This window comes from Numenius arquata, chromosome 14 (genome assembly GCF_964106895.1).
Source record: "Numenius arquata chromosome 14, bNumArq3.hap1.1, whole genome shotgun sequence".
Lineage (NCBI taxonomy): Eukaryota > Metazoa > Chordata > Aves > Charadriiformes > Scolopacidae > Numenius > Numenius arquata.
The window spans coordinates 9076202-9088884 of record NC_133589.1 but is presented as its reverse complement, the minus strand read 5'-3'; positions in this window follow the sequence as shown (position 1 = coordinate 9088884).

Genomic DNA, 12683 nt, shown 5'->3' with positions numbered 1-12683 from the left:
GAGCAGGAGTGTGTCATGGTAAAACATATGCTGCAGACCGTGCTGGCCGAGAGACTCCCAAGATGGGGTGTGGGCCTGCAGGGTGAGGAAGGAGCCCGGAGGGAGAGAAGGATTGAAGACTTTCACGTTCAGTATTTGGAGGAGGAGGGTTTGGTTTTGTTGTTGGGTTTTTTCTATTTTTAATTAAATCCACGTCATCAAAGATGATGCAGCAAGCTTGCAAGTTTGTCCCTGCATCCCTCTCCCGGCCTTGATATGGGGTGGGCAGAGCTCTGACTCTGGTTCAGGAGTCTTGATTTGGGCGCTGGCTTCTTACCTTCCCTAGCACTGCCCCATGCCACCCCTCCCTCAGCCAGCCAGGCTGTCTGGCTCTCCGTCTCCTTTCCGTGTTATTTCTGAAGCAGAAGGGGGTGAATGCTGTAAACCCTCAGTGTGTCCCACTGCTGCTCCTGCTGTCAGAGGAGCCTGGGGACAGCACTGTGCCTGGCTGCTGCACTTCTGGGGAGTGCGTGGTGTGCTTGTAAGGTCGAGAGGTTCCCCAGACTACACTGGGGAACAATGGTGTGTGTTAGAGGAGATATCTTGTTTATGTTTCTGTGCACTGTCCTGGCAGAGAATTCTGCTCCCAGGACAGGGGAGAGGCTGATGCTGCTCTCCCTGGAAGGGCTCAGCTAGGGTGGCAGTTGCCCTGCTGAGAGCGCAGGAGGCGGCTGGTGACACTGCCTGAGAGGTACTAAATGATGTCCCAGGTGCACTGCACCTTCTCCAGGGCAGGGTGTCTGTTTTGGATAATTTGTCCAATTTTCAAGCCTGTTATCTAAGGCTTATTCCTTTCTGTTTTCAGGGACTTGAATTAGTCCTTATTTGTCCAAATAATTATATTAACATCGTGCCAGAACTAATAGACACAAAAGAAGTTGTACCATACTGCATTTCTATGTGGGTCACTGCTCCAAAATATTTTTTCTTCTGTCATGCTAAGCTCTTAATTCCACCAGGAGTCTTTTTCCACTTTTGAAAGCTACCCCTAGACACAAGTCTTGGTTCAAATGTGTAACTGCTTTTAGTCAGCTGCATTAGAGCTTCTTCCTTAGCTGCTGTGATTTGTGCCAGCAAATGATCTGGTGTTTCATGTCGCAGACCCTCGTTATTGCTAGTTGACTGTACACAGGCTAACTTACTAGTTGGTACTCCTATTTCAGAGGCACCCTTAGTTCCAACTTTTACTGCATTGGGGCTTTTTTAGCAGCAACTCTATGCTCTAATACATCCTGTTATATAAAAATATGCTGAAATTTTTGAACTTTATGTAAATGAAATGAGGAACTCGGAAAATGGCTATGGACAAAACCATGCAGTCTTGCTGATGTTGACATGGTTTCCATGAGTGTGTTTGAGAAGGACTCTTGTCTCTGCACTGACGGTACCAATGATGAATAGGCATTGGCAGAATGCTTGCTAAACATGTGCCTTGTGCATGTAAATCATACTTGGTGTGGGGAAAGCATCCATTAATCCTGTTACCTCAGTGAACATGTACAGGAAAATACAAGGACTGCACCGTATGCAGTGCAGGCTGTGCCAGCTGATAGCTGTTGGCTTATAATCTGTACTCCGATCTGAACAAGACTGAGAAGGCTTGAATTTGGCACACGGGTCATCTAGGAATTGTCTGAATAAGGAGAGATTGTTCATGGAATTTCTTGAAGTTGCAATCATTAGAAATCTGTCCAGGGAAAGATAGCAAGATTAGTCTGACTTTAAAATGGTGGGGTCCTTGGCAATCTAAACTTTGTAAAGGAATTATCTTCAGCAGCTGACTAATCCACAAACAGAATCTCTGGCTTTAGTCACTGGCAAAACATTAGCTTGCCAGGGTGCCTTCCAAACGATATTGCAATCTTTGATAAGATAGCCCATTGCTTTGCAAATGAAGCCTTTTTGCTTGTTGCTATGACTGGAAGGGCCAGTCTGTCTCAGATGATACCTATAGAAAAATTTCTGAACCCATTGCAGTAAACCATAAAAAGCATAATTCTTTTGTGGTCTAAGCTGACCAGTGTTCAAAATGGAATTTCCCTCCCCTGCTCTCCTCTAGCATCTGAGACGTTGTCATTAGGGGATTTGAAAAGCAAACTATTGAAATTTGATCCTGTAGACTCAAATTCATGGCATTGAATACCACCTTAGGCACTATAAATCATCTGGCTGATTAAGGGTTTATCTTGAATGTGTGTATATTCCTGAAAATGTGTCTGGCCTCATCATGGAGTTGCAATTTTTACTCCTATCCCATTTTTATAAGGGTTACTGCATTGAACCATACCAAAAGGCCATCTTTTGGCAACCTGTCACAGGCTAGTAGGTTGTTAAGAGTCATTAGTTGTTGCTTTTGTTACCTGTTATCTGTATCCTTTTGCAAGGAATGGGTTATCAAACCCTGTATTTAGTATTAGAAGTAGACTCAGCAAATGGAGGTAGTGTTTTTCTTCAAAGTCCCACAGTGATTGCTCAGGCGTACTTGTTCTGTGCTCTTTGGAAAGGTGCATTTGCAGGAATGAACTTTCCCACCTTTTATCATGGTTTTTACTGTTTTCCCTTTGAATCCGATGCATATGTCCTCTCTACACATAGGTACAGCCATGGAAGGAGCTTTGTGAATGTGGAGTAGGAGTTAGTCTTCTGCATGTAAATAGTAAGTATATGTGGGTTTTTTCCTCTTGTCTACTCATTTCACACATAGCTACCATTTTGCTATTCCATGTTCTACTTAATTTTTCCCCAGATGCTGGCAATAATTGATTTGGGACTTTTTTCTCATTTGCTTCCTTCTTCAGACAGTAATTTTCCCTTGTCCCAGGATCTATAGTATTGATCTTGTGTGGTCCACTTCACTCTGGCAAATGTTTCTGTTCCAATTCCAATTGGATTGACTTTGGTTTGCTGGCCAATTTGAGAGCTGGCAAGCTCCTAAGTGACTCCTGGTGTCTGTGTAATACAGTGAAAAGCAAGATTCAGCTGTAATGATTCTGAAGGGGGCTATTTGTTAAGGCCACTTGGTGTTCAGAGGTCTTGTTCTACTCTCTGACTTTCTAGCCCTCAGGCAAATTAAGTTGTTGACTATTGTCAGTCTCCCATAGTTTTCTTTGGCTGGGCTGGGTCCTGGGGACTGTTTAAGTTACACAACCTGCCTCATGTCCTTAGAGCAAGAGCTTAGCCAGAAAATCAGGAAAAACTTCCTGATGGTAACTATATCAAAGCATTACAAAATTCTCACATAAGGCTCGTTTGTGCCAATAGATTTCCTACACAAAATATCTGTCCTTTCCTATTTAAAAAAAAAAAGTGCTATTGCACTTAGTGGCAGTTGTAGTGATGATGGTGTGGTTGGTCCCTTCCCAGGTCAGCCAGCACTTCAGAACTTCAGAGCAGGAGCAGGGCGAAGCAGTTCTCAGCAAACCAGTGAGAACAGCTCTGACACTTGGATGAGGCACTGAATGGCTGTTTCTTTAACTTCTGCTCCTAAACTGCCTTAATTGGGTTTGCACCCTGAACTTTCACTCTCTTTTAGTTTAACTGGTAGTATGTTCCCCTTCCAGACTGGAAAAACTGACTTTGTTTCCTCATCCTGAAGATGTGAAGCTCTTAAGGGGAGATGCATCCAATCAGCATCATCCCTAAGAAGTTGCAACTAGGGTCCATTGAACTTGTCTGTGTGTTTTTTCAAGGACAAGCGTCAAGATCAAAGTCTAAGAAAACCATTTGATCTCCCAGCTGTAAACAACTACTAAAAGAGAACATATGCTACATTTAATTACCCTCCATTGAGGTGCTTGTATCCAAACTCTAACAAACTGGCTGAGTTTCTTTTCCCCCTTGTTTGAAGCAATGGGTAGTTAGGAGATGGGCATTGTGAGAAAAGATGAGTGAAGAAGGTGGAAGAGTTGAACAACTTTTCAGTCCTTTAGCTTTTTTTATTTCCTGCTGGAACTACTAGAATGCAGCTGGGATGTTGGTTTTGCTTTGGGAGTGTACCCATGGGTGCTCGCTCTCTTATTCTTGTATCCACTGGCTGTTCACAAAAAAGTAATCCAGAAAGCTCTTTTCAATGAGTCCCTATTCTCAGCAGTTTTCTTTTATATGTACCCTCCCGAGAATAAAATTGACAGATGGTTAATTCTGAACAGTAGTTCCCAATTTTATAGTTAATTATCAAAAAGACCTTGCTTTGCTTCCCTCCCTCCCTTTCCCTACACTCACCCAATACTTGAACAAGGTGAAGTGGTGACCTGATCACACCAAAACTAAAGGGGTTTTGTAGCGGAGATACTAAAGTACTTATACTGGATCCTAGACCAGTCAAGCTGGTCTAGTAGGGCATTTGTGTGTTGAACTATCAGCATGTTGATCCCTGACCCTGATGGAATTATCTCTATGCTGAAAGTGCACATCTGCTTCTACTTTTCAGAGTGGCACTCAAATTTCAAAATTTCAGTAGAAAGCAGTGGATTTCCTAGTCATTTGTGTGAATTACTGAGCTATTACTGTAACGAGGAGTAATTATCTATGTTGCCTTGGAAGGTTGATTCACTGGATAACTGATCAATCTGGAATATTTCCAATAGCTACAAGCATTAAAAAAATAAGCAAGCAGATAAAGATCCAACACAGTAATTGTTCTTATCTTTCTCATAAGGAGACCTGCTAGATTATTCACTGGGTTTATATCAACCAAATTTACAAGATTAAAGCTTTGAAAAATTCTGCTTCTGCATATGATACTCTTAAGTGATAGTAAGTAGTTGGACTAAATCACATCCCTAAAAACCTATTTTTCTTCTTCATTCCTCCTTCTCCCAAGCTTCTTAGGTATGATTTTGTTCCAAAACAATGATGCATAGACATGAAACGGCTTTGCCCTTTATCACTCCAGCATAGGAGAAGATAAACTGAACAGACCTGTTTATTCATTTTGGAGGAAAAACAAAATTAAAAGGCTTCTGTGTATTGTGGTAATGTAATTCCTAATCAATGACAGTGGGTTTAACAGAGATTTATGGGTTTTTAACTTGTAAGATTAATGGCTACATACATTGATGCTGTCAAAATGACAGTATCATGGTCACGTACCTCATGGAACAGATAGCGACCTCTTGCCAGACATGTCCTTAAGGAAATGCAATTATTGCTGCCCATTTTACAGTGCTTAACTTTTTTCTCTTGGTAAGTGACAACAGAATGGGTTTTGAGCATAAATTAATCTTTCTAGATGAACTGTTAACCCTTTCTGCCTAGCAGCTAGTTTTATTAACTCAATGCCTGCTTTCTGGGGTGGCCTTGGCAAATAAAATAAAGCAGTGCCAGAAATACCATCTGGAGGCTCTCTGGAGGACTCGGCTCCAACAGCCATGTGGAGGATCAGATCTGCAATGTGACTATCTCATATTTGACTTTACTACTGTAGCAGTCACTGCGCACTTGGCAACACAACTTTTCCAAATGTATATGTACACACACAAGCATATCCATGTGTACACACACATGCATAAAGCATCGCGGTAAGCTTCTGTGTGTGCAACGCACTGCAGGCAGGTAGCTGGCAAATGCAGATGTGGGGAATATCTGCTCTAGCCGTGGCTGTTCCCAGGACAGCAGAGTTATTGTAAGTTCTGGTTATGTTTGCTTCCAAGATTATCTGACTTCCTGTGCCCCAAGAGCTGGGTGAGGTACCAAGTCTGGGACACAGTCCAGGCTGAGAGCTGCCATTGATGTCACTGCTCTGCTGGTGGGTGGCTGAGATGTCCCATGCTTGCTTGGGAATCTCCCACCTTGTGCTGGGCTGCAAGACATGCCAGTGCAATCTCTTCTTGGGATGGAAAATTGATATTTTTTTTAATATAAAATGTATGTGAAATGTGATGAAGGGACATGCAGCGGTCTTAGTGGAGGTCTAGAAATCCCAACTGACACCTTAAAGGTCAGCAGGAGAACAAGAGGCATCCAGTGATAATCCCAGAGCATTTGGTCCTAGGTGCCGGTGGGAACCATCATGCTGTCCTTTGTTTCTGTGCTGGTCTGACCTCATGTTTCTGCTTCTCCTATAGCTGTAACTCCTGAGAACTTAAACCGCAAGTCCATCACTCTGTTTTTAGGCTGTTTATTTTTTGGGAAGGATCAGGTTTTTTTCAGTGGGCATCAAAGTATTTCCAAATAATACCCTGGTAGTGGTTTCAGACAAGCAACCTAAATGTCATGAAAAGTAAGACCATATTTGCCCAGAAGAAGAATTTCCAGCATGTGTTTCTGAAACACTTGTAGAAGTAATTTTTGAATATATGTATCTCATCAGCAGTCAGTCAATGAGTTCCCATGTTGGGAAGCACACTGCTCCATAGGTAGGTCATCAAAATGTTATAACTTATGGGGAAATCTGCTGAGAAAACACAGCTGGGAATGTCAATGATAAATAACAGCACTGGAGTGCTTTAAAGGTCCTCAGAAGCCAGAAAGCAAAGTCACTGATGATTGAGAGACTTAATTCAGCATAATTTCCTGCCTCTTTTTTATGTCTAGGGTACTTACCTCTCAGAAGTGAAATACTTGAGTGTATGAAGAAAAATGTAGTGTCCTGAAAGGCTTCTGTGGAGGGAAAGCGCTCAAGGGAAATGTTCAGGGTTATCTGAGAAGTCAGTGGCAGAGCTGGGAACTGTGACTGGAAACCAAAATCCTCATTGGCACCTTTAAGCTGGTATTCCTTCATCATTTTACATGTAGCAATGCTACAGGGAATTTGCTCCAGTTACTGACACCTGCCAAACATGATGTAGAAAGCGGCTTTTCTCCATGTGAGTTGTTCACACAGTGTAATTGCACTAAGGCGAAGCATTGGTTCTTGGACTTAAACAAACTTCCATTATGCCCAGAAACAGAGATTGTTTTGTTAGTTTTTCTTCAAAAGTAAAGTGGGAATTGAATACTTGGTCACCTTTTTTTTGATGGTAGATGGTCCCCTAAGGACAACCAGTCTTCCTTGTTCACCTGCCATTTTTACTACTGTCGCCTCTGTCAAGGTGCAGCAGCAGAGGGGAAATACAGCTTTTATTTGATATGAGACAAAGCTTAAATGCTCCTTTTTAATGTGTGAGAATTTATAATTACCCTATTAACATTTAAAACTGCAGTTGGTTTCCTTGGTTTTCCTTATAAGCATAATGATGCTTTAAGATGGCAAGCAATTGTAGATCTTATTTTTGTGCTTCAATGTTATGTTTCTTCAGGACTTGCAAGGTTGTTCTCCCCCACCATATCCCCAGGGATTTCAAGATGGTAGAAATGGCTAGAATGTGTTAATAGCCATCTTGGAAAAGTACACCTGGTCTCCTGGATTTTACAGCCCTGGCTTCATTCTCACAGTCAGTAGCCTTCTCTCCATTTGTAACTTCTCTGTGTTTCATATTCACCTTTCACATGCATTCTCAGTGCAAAAAGTGCAGCGTGAGGTTCTTGGCCTCTCCCTGTTAATGACCTGGTTTGATGCATATTAAGGCCCTGTCAGCTGGAGCTGACTGCCTGTTTCAGAGCAGAAGACAGCAACATAACAAGGCCAGCGTGACCTAAATTGCTGACCTGGATGTTGGTAGGTGATCCCTGGAAATATGCAGATTCAGTTCCTGAATCTTTAAAATATTGGGGGGGAAGCCTTTCCTGTACAGTTAAGCTATGAAGTCAAGTGTGTTTGCTGCAGAAGCTTGTTTCAAGTGACCAGACACGGTGCTAGCAGCGTTTGGTATTGATGGAGCCATGCTAAACTCTACAGCTTTGTCAGGTAACACTGGCTTTAGCACAGCTGTCCCTGCCTGCAGGGCATATGTCTTGGTTACCTGATGGAGGATAGGGGGTTTTCTAGAAATCATGCATTGGCTTTAAAGCAGATGTTGAATGTCAGATCATCTATTTGCAGTAATCCTTGCAGCAGATTTTCTACATGAGTGCAGTTCTCAAAGTGAAATATTTACCAAAAAAACCCCCAAGGTGGTGCTCCTGGGGAGTATCCACACAGTCCTGGAAAGCAGCTCTCTCTCCTGACCCCAGGTCTTGAAGCAAATCTCCATACCTGCTGAGAGACCAGCCTGGCCAGTGACACCTTAATAGTGTGCACAGTTCATTATAAACTGTATTCACAAAGCATTAGTGTGCCTGCAGATACCAGCGTGTCCTTTGTCTGACTCTGTACTAAAGCAGCCTTGAGCTCCTGCTTGTTTATTTATGTGAAGAAAAGATGTGATTTAAAAGGCTGATCCAGATGAGCTGCTTCTGAAATATCATTGATGGATAGATATTCTGATCATCCATTGCTTAGCTGGGACCTCACCGGACATAACCAGCTCGTATTTCTGAGCCTCTGTGTGTTTGAGCTGCGTCACAAACTTCATCATCGAGCATCGTGGGGCCAGTGGGAATGTGCTAGTGCTGACTGAGGAGATGGGGCTTTGCAGGTGCAGGAAACGGCTTTGCTGGGAGGCAAGGTCGGGGTGGTGGCACTTACAACCAGCAAGAGGCTGGTACCCAGGTTTGAAAACCCACAGCAACACTCATTTCTCTGTTCACTTTCCCCATAATGTGGGACCTGTGTTTGAAACTGCCACATTCTCATGGCCTGCAAGATTTGTGTTGAGGCAGTTGAACAGTTTGCTCCAAAAGCCTGGTGTGGCTCCTACTTAGGGTGGTGGCTGCTTGTGGGAGTGCTGGATGTACAAATCGGCTCTTAAGGACAAGGTCAGAACATCTTCTGTAAGAATGCAAAAGCTGTTTTTTCCTTATCTAATATGGGCTGCTGTAAGTGATTGATTAACAAGAAAGGGGTTTGTGTTTCTCTTTGTGAACCACCGATGCATTAGAGAAATGGATGTGGAAGGCAAGTGCTGCGGTCCCAGTCTGGCTGTGGGTAGGTGTGTGGCTCATGAACTGAGAAGGGTGTCCAGTGGCCTGGGGAGGATGAACAATGGCTGCAGATGTGGGAGGACTATATGGTGGAAACTAGCTGCACACTGAGCCTTGCCTGTTAGATAAAGGAAGGCATAGCAAAATCTTTTAACTCAGAATTTATCAGTTTATTTTCTAGAAAATTACTGGAAAATGTATGCAATGTAAATTTTAAACAGTCTCTTGTGAGCATGTGAAGATGAGTTACTACTAAATGGATTCAATAGAAATACTTTCATCTCCTGGAACATTTAAGGCTTTAAAACCTGGCATCAGACATTGTAAATGCTAGGACAGAAGCAGGAAAACTGCTTTATTTTCAAGCCCAACTTACAATTTCATCTTTGGAAAGGAGTTACTCACCTGAATGTATTCAACATAGAAAAGGAGAAAGCTCTTTTCTTAGTGATAATTCAGTACAGCCCTGGCTCCCTTCTGAGCATAGAAGCCCAGATGTTAGCAGACATTAAAATAATAATTGGTGTAAACACTGCACCCTTTCGCCGGGAATGTGAAGGATGGTTGGTCTAATTTTTTTCCTGCAAGTTCTTGTGTTGATGTCTGTTGTTCAGTGGCAGCAACAAAATCAAGGCTGTGGTCACCTCCTCACTCTCCTGTGACAGCACCTGGGTGGGCCCTGTGCCTTCGTGTTTGGGGGGTCCCATCAAAGGAGCACCAGGGACTCGATGCAGGTCTGGACTTACACCAGTATGCAGGTGCATGTGAAAGAAGCTGCATAAACTGAAAGTGCTGGTATGTTAGGACAGGGCCATGGTTCAGAAGCTTATAAACCTGAGGTAAGCAACCTATAAAGGGCGGATAGGGGAGACAATCCATTATATGAAGTTTTTATATATTTTTTTTTTACATGAAAGAAGCATTAAAATTCTCTAGCTGCCGCTCAGTCTAGCCATTATAAGTGACTGATTTCTTAAAGGCATCTGAGCATGAGTGGGGCTGGAGAAGCAATTTCCCTTTGCAATTAGGTTTATGAACTTTTTTGGTAGAGCAGAGCACCATCACATCCAGACTCAGAGGGAAATCTTTGAGTCAGCAGCATTTCCACCCTGTTTGAACCTGAGAGGTGGGAATCTCACCCAGTCTGGGGTTTTTTCTTGACAAACCCTGGACACGTGGTGCAGAATGAACATTATTTGATAATTGGTGATGTGACTATTTCCAGCATTGTCCAAACCAGAGACTGGCTATGCCTATGTATACTTGGAGTCTGGGAAGCCTGGGCTGGTTCAGACCAAAGGAAAGTAAATGATTCAGAATAAAGATGGAATAAAACAAATACATGAACAGGACACCTGCTTTGCCAAGCAGCAAAAAGAATGGCAGCAGCCAATACCAGACTCCAGTCGTAGGACTAGTTAACTCTAGCGGTTATATTCATTATAATTACACCTATTGATTCTTCAACTCATTCATTGCTATAGCTACCACCAACCTGCAGTAGTGCAGGTAACTGCCTCGGTGCAGAGGCAGGGCTCTGCTGAGCATCCCAGTGGCTTGCAGGGTGCAGCTTGAGGAGGGAGGGAAGCTGCTGAGATACCTCCAGGTGTTGTGCAGATGCCTTCCTTCATGGTACTTTTCTCCTACCCGCTCTAGGCTTGTTAAGAACACACTGTTCAAGCCCCTTTCTGGCTGAGGCAGGTTATGGGGCAGCCCCTGAAGGGGAGTTCCTTCTGCGTGGTCTACATTGCCCTCAGTCTCTGTTGGGATCTGGTACAGCTCCTCAGAGTTGGCGATCTGGAGGAACGCTGGCCTTTCTGCTCTGGACTACAGATGTAATCAATGATACTAAGGGTCCTTTCCAAATCAAATGATTCTATGGTGGCCTAATTCTTACCTTTGTGCCTCCTAGATTTCCCTCTCCAGAGACCTACTGAAGCTTTTGAGATTTAATTTCTTTTATTTATACTAATATACTCCTATATTAGGTGACAGCTTAGCAAAATGGCTACTGCTTTCTGCCTGTGGATTCCCCTGTGCTGTTTCTCCATTTTCCCCACTGTGATAATTCCTAGTAGTTTAATTAAACCGTGAATTTCATCCCGTTCTTATTCATTCTCCTCTCTGAATCACTGGTGCAGTTACTCACACAGAGCGTGGTGGTTTCTGCATGTTAAGCAGGTCTCTTCAGCGAGTCTGCAGATGTGTATCCTCATCTTCACCCCGTGAGTGCTGCTACCCTTTCGGTGCTCGCAGACAAACACAAAGTGCCATTCTCCTCTTTGGTGTATGCTGGGTTCAGCTGTGAGCGATGAATTGCCAGGCATGAGCCTTCCTGCATGCAGCTGCTGAACTTTAGTGCTGCTGATTGCTGGAGTTTACATGTATGTGCTCCTGGAAGAGGTCACAGCAGTGCAACACTGGCTTAAATGAAAATTGGTTTATTATGCATTTGGCTTTTCTTGCAGGCAGCTGATTTAGCAGCCAGCTGCAGCCAGATGTCTGCTGGGGATCCTCTGGGATGCACGCAGCTTTAAAAGATGGTTTGGATGACTTGTAGTTGAGCCTGTTTGTCAGTTCGGTCAGATTTGTGGTATTTTTTTATCACGGTCAGGCACAGTGCTGCTCACCAGCTGCCTGTTCCTGCCACTGGTGTGTGGAGCATCGAAAGGGGAGGAACCACCTCTGGTTAAGTGGAAGTACATGGGTTGTGCTGGGCACTGAGAGGCACTCTCATTTCAAACACTTCTATCTGTCAGGATATATCAGGAGTAAAAACCATAAGCACCTTGGTTCTCTTTACTTAGTCTGTACCCTTCTAACCTGAGTCAGCTGTGATCTCTACAGCAGCTTTCAGCTCATTTTTCCCCATGTAGCCTCTATTAATACTTGTGTTAAATAACAGGTGCTATTTTAAACAGACTATTTGATCAGATCAGAAAGATGTAGACAATGTGATTCACTTGACATCCATAATTTAAAATAAAAATAATATCTTCTTCTGGTCTTGGTATCTGCACCCAGGGGCTCTGTATAGTGCTCTGTGCTTTCCGGTTTAGTGGCGAGGTGTTGCTCATACCAGCATCTCCCTAAACTTCCCTGTTTCCCCTGACATGAAAACATGCCACGAGCAAACTCATGCAGTGTTCCTGCCAGGTGGTGGCCAGGCAGGGGGGACATGCTGTGTACAAGCCCAGCAGCTCTGCACCAATGGAGCAGCCCTGCCTGGCTCCGAGCGGAAGGATGGGGTGGGAAGGAGAAGGGGGTGTGAGTGGGGGGGTCCTGGGGCTATACAGGCAAGGGGAAGCGGACTGGAGACCAGGCAGTCATGGATGAGCCCAAGGGCCAACCTAGGACAGGAGCAGCGCTGGTAGCTCAGAGCAGGAGATGCTGGAGGAGCTGGGATGTTTTGCGTGTTATGGTCCAACATCACCAAAATGGGCTTGTCTTAAACACAAGCAAAGCATTTATCTAACACCGTTCAACCCTAATCCTGTTTAGGATTCATAGCATGACATGGGGGGTTGGGTTTTTTCTGTTTAAATTGAGACACACCCCCCTGTGATAGAGCGAAAAGTTGAGGTAATATGAATGACCCCTCTGCCACTGCTCCTGTGTTACTGGGCATAATTATTGCTTCTTGAAACTGCCTGCAGTTCAATTAGGTAGCTTTTTGTGGGACTCCTAAGTAGATAAAAGAAATAGAGAGGAGAAAAAACTCCACATTGCGTGCTCTTTTGCTT